This window comes from Theropithecus gelada, chromosome 16 (genome assembly GCF_003255815.1).
Source record: "Theropithecus gelada isolate Dixy chromosome 16, Tgel_1.0, whole genome shotgun sequence".
Taxonomy (NCBI): Eukaryota; Metazoa; Chordata; class Mammalia; order Primates; family Cercopithecidae; genus Theropithecus; species Theropithecus gelada.
Window position 1 is genome coordinate 19,211,791 of NC_037684.1, and position 11,431 is coordinate 19,223,221.

The window sequence follows — 11,431 nt, forward strand, 5'->3', positions numbered from 1 at the left end:
CAAGGCATCTGACAGTGAATTTTTGACAAAAACGTAAAAAGGCTATGTTAAGTTTGGGTGGAAAAACAATATACCACTATGTTACTACCACCAGTCAGGACGTCTGATTTTAGGAGTCGCCAATCTGGATGGGAGAAATGCTGAAGGAGATGCATGTTCAAGCCATTCAATAGAGATCTAATGAGTGCACACGGTTCAGGAAATGGATAAACAGGTGCCCAGGAAAGCAACTTTGAAGAAACTGGTTCTAAAACAAATGATGCAAGAGGGTTAAATGATCCAAAGAGAATGATAGTGTCTTACTTTCTGTCCCCTACAGAGAATATAAATATCGTTTATTCTGGAATCTAACTTACTGGCTTAATTTTCAAAATGCATCACTTTATTTTCTTTACAAGGCAGCTTCAAGTTAAGCACGTGACAGTCACATGATTTTCTCAGTGAGCCCCAAGGTTTCCACCAGCTTTCCTGGAGCCTATGGCCAGAAGAGTCTGGAGATGTCAAATATTAACTTACTCCACAGTCGCAAGTTCCTTTCATGTTGGGTTATTGAACACAACTCATTGGATAATTTGTCTTCAACATAGTCCACTTCTGTTCCTAAAAGTGTTAGCTGTGCTTTCTTGTCATGAATACTCTGACTCCTATAACTCCATCAGAATCTCCTTTTGTCTTCGTATATTCTAGGGTACAAGAAAGGCCATTACAGCCCCTGGTTTGGACACCAACTTTTACACCTACAAGCTCAGGCTTATCTTTAAGGAATTTTTTTTTATCTTGTTTACTGCTGAAGGTGTCAGGGTGAGGGCGCCCGGTGGGCTGCAGCTTCCTCTTGCTCAAAGCCCGGACAGTTGCCTAGGCTAAGGAAGCGACATCTTTGCCATCCCTGCATCCCAGTGACTTGGGCTGGAGCTGCACTGCCTCAGCCTCTCTCCATGGACACGGCAATATGTTGACACAAAGGCATTTTATACATACACATAGATTTTTCCATGGGATAATTCAGCCCTAAAAAAAAGTCAGTCTTTTATAGCCTTCAATACCAGTGTGTTTTTTCCTCTTTCAAAATGTGTGTCCTATCAGTAATATTATTATTATTATTATTATTATTATTATTAGTAGTAGTAGTAGTAGTAGTAGTAGTAGTAGTAGTATTGAGATGGTGTCTCACTCTGTTGCCCAGGCTGGAGTGCGGTGGCAGGATCTTGGCTCACTGCAACCTCCGCCTCCCAGGTTTAAGCCATTCTCGTGCCTCAGCCTCCCCAGTAGCACTGAACCACCACGCCTGGCTAATTTTTCTATTTTTAGTAAAGGCGGGATTTCACCATATTGGCCAGGCTGATCTGGAACTCCTGAGCTCAAGTGATCTGCCCGCCTCAGCCTTCCAAAGTACTGAGATAACAGGCGTGAGTCACTGCGCCTGGTTCTATCAGTAATACTTATTCACTTCCACAAATAATCTAGTTTTATGCCAAAATGTACTGTATATTTTGTGTATATTTTTCTTTTGCTAGTATTTTTCTTTAATTACATCCTGAGTGCATGCTTATTAATTTAAAAAATAAACACCACAGAAATTTTTTAGGTTTCATACCTGAGCATCCCTCTTCACCTCCAGCCATGTACCTGGTTCTCAGAAGTAAGTTCTGACTCTCACACCCAAATATGCTGGACCAAAAATTTTACGTATTTATGTTTTAACCTTTATACTCTAAAATATTTACTTCCTAATATGCCTTCTATTCAATATAATACATACATTTGTAAAACAGTACAAAATGGTATTCTATTCAAAGCAAACAATGGCTTCTAGCTAAGGATGGTGATTTGAATGCATGTCTTTATTTGCCACCTTCTGAAATTCCACCAAAATGAAAGTTTATTTAAAAAGCACCAATGCCAAAGCTCAAAGAATAACACAGAAAATAATAGTAACAAACTGTTGGGAGCTGGAGAATCCATGGACAAGTGGTAACTGAATTAGCCAACTTGAGAAAACATAAATCTAAACTGGCATTGCTAGAAGCTATCAAGTTAATCTGCTTTGTTAAACCTCTTAACAGAAGTCAAAGGCATTGGATACTTCTGAAAGAGATGGTGAAGATGAGGAGGCAAAAAGCAGTTCCGACTGAAAGATTTTCTAAGTAGGTAACTCCCAGATTCCCTCCTCATTTTTAGCCCTCACCAGTCTTAGTAGAAGACTGAGGTTTACTCTCCAGAAAATTTCTGAGTTTCTCTTTGCTATGGAAACGTAAGTACATTGAGGGTGAGAAGAGTGTAGTAAATATGTGGACTCTCAGGACACTAGTAGCCAAAATTACTTCTGCAGGAAGGGAAATGGAAAAGTCTTCCTTGAGATTTCTCACCATCTCCAGATAATTCAATAGAAAATTAGCTAACAGTCACCCCACGTGAAACCTACAGTCAACAAATTTCTGTCATAGTCACAGATTGCAAAAATCTTTTGTTGTCAGGTTGATATGATATGATTGGGCAGCCAAAGGTCATGCCATTAAGTTTTTATCATGAAAGACAGGAAACAACATGAACAAAAACAGCAACAACAAAACTTGGGGGAAATCAGAGATTATGTGAGGATATAAAAACTCGAATTTAAAAACTCATTAACATCTCAAGGAAGATAAAAGAAAATTTGTTTCTATGAAGCAAGGAAAGTCTTTCAAAGAACAAGATAGATGGCATGTAAATTTAAACTACGATAGCAAAAATTAAAATTCAATAGAAAATTTAAATGATAAAGTTAAGGAAATTTTCCAGAAAATAGGATTTTTAAAAAAGGGATATAAAATAGGAAAGGAAATATAAAACAGCCTGAGTGAACCACATCCAGGTAAATGAGTTTCAAAAAGAGAAAAGAGTAAACATGGAATGAAATAAATTATAAAGAAGTGATTAAAAATAAATTCACAAAGTTAAAGAATATGAGTCTCTTGATTTAAGGATCTTTTGAATGATCAGAACAAAGGATTAAAAAAATATCTTCAAGGCACATGTTCTTGAAATTTCAAAAACTGGTGACCAAAAAAAAGGGAAGCATGCTCCCTGAAATAAAAAATAAAACACAGTAAACAAAGAGCAATAATTGAAAAAAGAGAAATGAGAATCGAACTTAAATTCTCAACAGCAAAATCTTCAATATTCTGTTAGCAAATTATTTCCAATCTCGAAATCAATATATAACTGAACCATCAATCAAAACATGAGGGTACCATTTCTACCTCCAGCTAGTAATTATATCTGACCAGTCTTCCTGCTAAAGACAAGCAGGAAAACTGGATAAGATACTTTTTAAAAACCTGTGTAAAGGCACTGGAAAGCTACTTAGGGAGGTGAGTACTTGAAGGACCCAAAATCCTGGAGGAAATGGAAACCCAAAGACTTGTGCCTGACATTTAGCTCTGCTTTCTCCTTGACACACTTGCAAATACTAAAGCAGTGCCCTGAAAGACTGAGCCACTGAGCAAGTGTTAAGCAACCTCATGGGGCTGGGAGGGGGAAAAAAATGGATTCTAGGATCCACCAAAGGGGAGTTAAGGTAAAAACATAGAGTTTTCAGTAGAGACACCTAAAAGACCATTGCTTAAAGTGAAATAAATAAGAAATAGACCAGACATTGCAATAAGTGAAACCTGCCTCTCAATTAATTCAATCTCACTATATTAAGATGATCAGTTTCTACCCCAGTAGCCTGTTAGTAGTAAAAGTAAATGCTGTCTGCTAGAAGTGTCATCATTCAGAACTTCCAATTGTGTCTTTATTTTTTTAGGCAGACTCTCTAGGCGAAACCCCGTCTCTACTAAAAACACAAAAAATTAGCCGGGCGAGGTGGCGGCGCCTGTGGTCCCAGCTACTCGGGAGGCTGAGGCAGGAGAATGGCGTAAACCCGGGAGGCAGAGCTTGCAGTGAGCTGAGATCTGGCCACTGCACTCCAGCCTGGGCGACAGAGCGAGACTCCGTCTCAAAAAAAAAAAAAAAAATAAATAAAAATAAAAAATAAAATAAAATAGCAGGCAGGTAAAAGACAAGAACTGACTGTAAAAATCTACAGAAAAATCATAAAATGGTAACCAATCCACAGGAAAGTCAGATATTGGTGGTATCAGACACAGACTTTAATAACTAGAATAATATGGGCAAGAAATTAATGAAAAATTTATAACATTAGCAGAGAATGTGAAACTAAAATATGAATTCTAGAAGTAGAAAATAAATACAATCAAGTATACAAAAGACACAGTTTAAGAAAGGATTAATGATTTAGAATGAGGGCATAGAAAAGTATCTCTAGAATGAAGAAAGGAAGAAACCAAAGGACAGAAAATAAAACAATAAGAGATATACAGCACAGAGTGAAAGGATCTAACATATATGTAATTGGAGTTACATGAGGAGAGGAAAAAGAGAATGGGACAGACCTAATATTCTGTAGTAATCAAAGAGTCAATGTTCTAGAGTTTCCCGAAATGGATAGAAAAAAATTGTGCCCAACATTCACAAAGCTTTATGAACTTCAAGCGAGATAAACACAAAAATGGAAAACCCACCAAAAAACACAAGCAAAAAGCCCAAATACAGGTACATCTTAGAAAGCTTCTGAAAACCTAAATTAAAAGATAATTTTAAAAATAGCCAGAGTAGGCCAGGCACAGGGGCTCATGCCGGTAATCCCAGCACTTTGGGAGGCCGAGGTAGGAGGATCGCTTGAGCCTAAGAGTTCAAGATCAGCCTGGGCAACATAGGGAGATCCTGTATCTATCAAAAAAATAAAAATAAATAGCTGAGAGTGGCAGTGCATGCCTATGGTCTCAGCTACTCAGGAGACTGAGGTGGGAGGATCACTTGAGTCCAGGAAGTTGAGGCTGCAGTGAGCTGTGATCACTCCACTGCACTCCAGCCTGGGTGACACAATGAGCCCCTGTTTCAAAAATAATAAATAAAATGGCCAGAGTAAAAAAGAATACCTTTCAGAAAATGAAACAGATGAAGTAAACCAAGAAATAGACTTGGAATTCAAGATACATGTGATCTAGCCAGGCAGATTGATAAAGGGTACTCCAAGGTTTTTACTGAAAGAATCTCAGTGTATTAGCTGCGCCCCTGACCTAGAAATTAACTTGTCCAGAGTAGGGAATAAGATAGTAGACATCCAACATGTTGAAAGTTTCAATGTAGCTGTCTTCTGTAGTTAATAGATGACAATAGGAAATGCAGAATTAGGCTTTCTCATTTCAATGGGAAATGATAGTATTCTTGAATAATAATCAAGAATGGTGGTGTGTAACCATCAGAGACACAGTGGGGACATCATTTACTTCAGTAAAACCTAGGAGTGCAGGGTTTTATTTTATTTTCTACTTCTAGAATCTAGTTTGATTATTATTATAGATTTATGTTCTCTGCTGAAATTATACATTTTTCATTAATTTATTGCCCATATGAATCCTAGTTATTAAAGTCTGTGTCTGACACCACCAATATCTAAATTTCCTCTGAATTGGTTACTATAATCAGAGTGTTTCAACCTGCAGAGGTCTTTGCAATGGCTAATTGATCACAGAGTCCCTAGAAACTAAATAAATGGGCTTATCAAAGGGCTATTTGACAATTTAAGCAGAATAATTTTAGCTCAAGTAAGCAGAAACCTGGCTTGAGTCACTGCAGAGGAAATTAATGGACTCTTACCTATATTGAAGGTCTCTTTCTCAAAGATACTGATCTCCTTGTAAAATGAGGGACTCTTTCAATGACCTGCTTTTTCTTTCTTTTTTTTTTTTTTAAACCATATGTCTTAGCCAGTTTGGGCTGCTATAGAATGGGAGGATAAAACAAAAAGCATTTATCTCTCACAATTCTGGAGACTAGAAGTCTAAGATCAAGGTGCCAGCATGGTCAGGTTTTTGATTATGTCTTCAACATATCCTTCCTTGGTGAGTGCATGCAGGGAGAGTGGTAGCTCTAGTCTCTTTCACTTATAAGGACACTAATTCCATTCTGGGGGCTCCAACCTTATGACCTAATTACTTTTTGAAGTCTCCACCTCCCAACACTATCACACTTGGGGTTAGGGTTTTAACATGTAAATTTTGGAGAGGATAAAAACATGTAGTCCCATTAAACCATAAATCACAAGTATATACTGCAATTCTCCATCAGTGTCTTCTCCAGAAGGGGAGCTCTGGAGCACTAAGAGACATTGTCATCCAAACTGCCCATAGCGCACTTGAGTATTATCTCATCCACTGGATCATAAAATTAGAAATGCACAGCTGTGTTTCCTTACAAAATAGCAAAGGTATATAGGACTGTATAGGTATAGGCAAAGAATAAAACAGGATACTCTTATTTTTTGAGCATCTTCTTCCTGCCCCTCTAGATCCCCTTTCCATCATTATCAGCTTCTGCTATGCATGCCCTGGAATGATTGTTTACTTGGGTTTGGCCAACAGGAGACACCAGTAAGAGATCAGAAGATGGGAGTAGACTGAGGTTTGGTTGCTCTCTGGCTCCCTCTCTGCTAGTCTGCTGATTGGCAATGGCCATCCTCTTTGGGAGGTCCCACTTTCTTCCTGGAAGCCCTCTCCTACAGCTACTAAGGGAATGGTTCTATTCCCAGTTTCCATATGCCCTTCTCTTTGACCCTTCACACCTAGGAAGGCAAAGGGTCCCACTGTTTCTGGCAAAGTGGTGTGCTCTGTTCCTACTAATTTCTTTTAACCCTCTTCATACCCTTGAATACAGTCCCTTTATTAAAATTTCTTTAATTACTTCATTTTGCAGTGCCATCTGTTTCCTGTCAAGACCTTTCTGATATAGTTTCTAATTTAAAATGCAAACTTTATTATAGTATTTAATTATCATATATATGAGTCTATTTCTGGACTCTATTCTCTTCACTGGTGTGCTTAAATGTTCTTGCACCAATAACACATTGTTGTAATGAATCCAGCGTTATAGCATAGTTTTATATGTGATAGGACAGCAGTATTTCAACTTTTTGGCCTCAGGAACCCCTTGTACTCTTAAAAATTATTGAGGAGTCCAAAGAGCTCTTATTCATGAGGGACAAATTTCTCAACATTTCCAACATTAGAATTATACTGGAGACATTTAAAATATTTGATTTTATATATATATATATATATATATATATATATAAAACAATAAAATCTATTATGACTTAACATATTTTATAAAAAACTATATTTTACAAAAATTTTAATGTGTTTTTTTAATTTTTTCAAATCTTTTTAATATTTGGCTTAATAGGGAACACTTGTATTTTAACATGTGTATTTACATTAAATTGGTTGCAATATATTGTTTTGCTTGAACTATATGAAGAAAATTTCACCTCATAATGATATGTAGTTGAAAAAGGAAAGAATATTTTAATAGCCTTTTCAAATAATTGTTGATTTTCTTTTATCTTATACCCAACTGTGATGAACAATAGTATCTCAAAAGTCATTTGTAACGTAGAATATGAAGCCACATCAATAAGTTTCTTGTATTTAAAATCCATTGGTCTATCTTTCACTCAGAATGGATCTTAGACACAAACATGGTTTTGTAGCATCATGCATTGGTCATTTGGAAAATATTTATTTCCTGAGGTATGTAAATCTTAAAAATATCCATGTAGTAGACGATGTCAAAAATTATAGTTAAGATAACCAGGCATGCCAGTCATCAGAAAAGATTCAGCTATTGGGAAGCTCTCGAACTTATAGTGGCAGATACAAGTTTTCCAAAATTTTTCTTTTTATATGAAAGGTAAAATTATATCATTGACAGCAAATCATGGCAACTATCTTCTTGATGTGGCAGTCTCATTTCATTTATTTTTGAGAAAATATCTGCCAAATATCCCAGGCCTGAATAATCATAGATCATCCAGTGGTTACTAGAGGCGATGTATAGCATAGTGATTAGAATTTGGGGATCTCAAAGTGAGACATGTTTGGAACCAAATTCTGACTTGACTACTTATTTTGAACATATGAATACTTTCTTGCCACTCCCACGCTATGAGATACAATAAATCTGACACCCTTGAAACATATAAGCAGGTGCCCAATACATTGTCATTGGTCTGACTGCATTAATGAATAGATAGCGACAAAATGATCTTATGTATGTATAGTCAATCATAGACCAAAAGGGCCTTGAAATCCCTTTCTGATTCATTTTACACACAGTGTAGTTAAAGTTAGGTCAGGAAGAAGATATGGCAGATATCCTTGTTTCTTAAAGACAAACTTTAATGTGGTCATATAATCACAACAGTATCTGTTCTCCTGCATGCAGAACACTATTAATATATACCTAGGTATCTAAAATAATACTATTTTTTGAGTTCATATAAATATATGTATACACACGCACACACATACACACACACACACACATATATATAGATATAAAATTTTATTTTATTTATTTTTTTGAGACAGAGTCTCACTCTGTCACCCGGGCTAGAGTCCAGTAGTGCAATTTTGGCTCAATGCAACCTCCACCTCCTGGGTTCAAGTGATTCTCCTGCCTCAGCCTCCTGGGTGGCTGGGATTACAGGCACACACCACCACGCCTGGCTAATTTTTATATTTTTAGTAGAGATGGGGTTTCACCATGTTGGTCAGGCTGGTCTCGAACTCCTGACCTGGAACTCCTGACCTCATGATCCACCCACCTTGGCCTCCCAAAGTGCTGAGATTACAGGTGTGAACCACTGCACCCCTCCGAGTTCTTATATTTTTAATAACATTTTTGAACTTTTGCTAAAACTTAAGTAGACAACAGAAGATAGAGTACACAGCATTTTTTTCCAGAGAGAGATAGTCAGATATCCAGTGAGGAAAGGAAATAACTTCTTCTGGTTCTTATTTTTCAAAAGAGTAAATAAGTCTTGTTTATTTTTTTTTAAACAACGCATCAGACATTTAAACGGAAGAATCTGAAATTCTATTCTAAGGTCAAAAGAATAAGAAATGTTCTATGTGCTATTTCAATTCATTCTTTAGTGTCACTTTGGTCACAATCATAACAAAACAGTTATCCAAAAAGAAAATTTAGATTTTTAAGTGCTCTTATGGAAGTGTTATATAGAAAATTATGCTCAGTGGAGGCTGAGATGTAAAGGTACCTTCTCTTTGCTATTGCAATAAAAGAGCATATGGTAGCTAAGTATGCATGCTGTACATTTTTAAATTCCTTTTTCTCTTTCTATTCTTTTACTTTAAGAATAAGACTTTTATATATTTTCAAAGACAGGCGTATGTCTAAGTAACTAAGAAGGCAAGTAATCAACCACCTTTTTCTTGTAGAATTCACACATGATCAGTCCAGCTAGGGAATATTTTCTTTCAATTGGTTGCCCTGTTCTCTGAGAGGCCCGATGCTACAGAATATAATACATACAATCACTACTCTATCTTTTAATTTTCGTAATATTTCAGGGTAAAGCCAATGCCAATTGATATTCATTCTTCCAATTTAGAGAAAGCAATTTTAAAACTTAAAGAACATATTTCAGTTTTTTGGCATGGCCTATCTTGTTGACTTTATAGTATTCAAATCAAAATATAATAACTTCTCCAGCCTGTGTCCCCTAAGCATTCTTGGAAATCTAATTCAGTCAGGAAACAGTCTCATATTTCAATCATACAAATCTACCTTTTTCTTTAAAAAATGAAGGTGAGCTCTGAATTCTGAATAAGAAAGTAGAACATGAAATGTAAACATGAGTTAAACTTTTCAAATGTCAGAAATGAAAGGACTTTAGAGATTGTTCAGCTGAATTTTCTCAATTTGGCAGATGAGAAAACTTTCTTAGAGAGATGAATGACAACAACTACCATTATGGACTACTTTTTGGGAACTAAATATTTCATTAAGTGCTGTGCATTTATTATTCCATTAATTCTAATAACAGCCTTTATCAATAGGTGAACAATGTCCATGGTATAGAAGTGCAATCTAAGGTTCAAAGGAGCTAAATAATTTGCCCCTGTGTCATATCTAGAAAGAAAGAATCAAGGCCAGAATTTGAATCCAGGCCTGTCTGCTTGACATTCCAACCCATGTCAGAGCTCTGAGAGGATATGCTGAGAAACTTCAGAAGGAGAGACAGTCATAAAGCTCAGTGGAGTTAGTGCTTTTAAGGTTATCTCTTGGTTGCTAAGAATTGGGAGAGATTTACGATGTCAGCTAGTGAGGTGATAATTGGATTTTCAGCTCAACTCAGAATGACTTAGAGGGTGTGATTTATTTTTCAGTACATATGGGGATTTTAAAATTTGATATAGAGCTGAGGCCCTAGCAGGTCTCATGGTATAAACTGAACTAGTTGAAAAAGGGAGGGACCATTGCCAGCCATCTTCCATCTTCACGTGGGTATTGGAGACAATATTTGCTCCCTAAATGCATAGGTTCTGTCACTATTAGCGGTGTAATTTGGGCATATCATATCAACTTATTATCCATTTTCTCATCTGTAGGGACAGTCAGAACTGCTTAATAACTTAGTAGGATTGCTATAAAGATTTAGCAAAATATATATAATATTTTTAAAGAAAGTACATATTTAAATATTATTGCCCTAGAAGTCACTAGGCGTTTGCAAAGTAAGTGTGACTAGTGAAATCAGCTCATGCAGAAACCTGTAGTAGGTGCCATTATATAACAGTTTTCTCCTCTTAATGCGCATAGGAATTACCTGTGGCTCTTATTAAAATGCAGATTCCTCCCAGTTCAGTAGGTCTAGGGTAGGGCTTGAAATGGTTCATATCCAAAATGTTCCCAGGAAGTATAGATGCTGGGAATCCACTGACCACATTTTGAATAGCAAGGGTCTGGATTACAAAAAATTCTAGTGTTAATAAAACTTATGTAGTTTGAAGATTTTGACTGAAATACAAGATACTCTTAAATGAAATTCTGGAAAGAATTATTTAGGGAAAGGATCATTTTATTTAACTTCCTTATTTTTGTGTAAGAGAAGACTACACACATGTGTGCACGCACACACACACACACACTCACACACACACACACACACGTAAAGTGCCATTCTGAATGGCCAGCCAACAAGTTGGTAGAAGAGGGCAGATCTCCTGGCCTGAGGACATTTCTAGGCTGGGGTAGGCTGCTTCACCTGACAGAATATCCTCCACCCACTCAATCCGTTACAGCTCCAATTTAAAGACAGTCTGCTGGCAGAATTCCCTGTTTCTTGGGGAGTTCAGTCTTCAACTGATTAGATGAAACTCATTCATATTACAGACAGTAATCTACTTTACTCAAAATCTACTGATTTAAATGTTAATCTCATCTAAAAAAATACCCTCATAGCACCATCCAGACTTGTTTGACCAAATAAATATTAGGGTACTAGGGCCTAGTCAATTAATAC

The 11,431-nt window shown here is 36.6% G+C and overlaps 1 pseudogene; it reads right to left on the bottom strand.

Moving 5' to 3' along the window:
• Positions 1-507: 507 nt before the first annotated feature.
• LOC112609316 lies at positions 508-1,602 on the bottom strand (annotated as a pseudogene).
• Between the last annotated feature and the right edge of the window lie 9,829 nt (positions 1,603-11,431).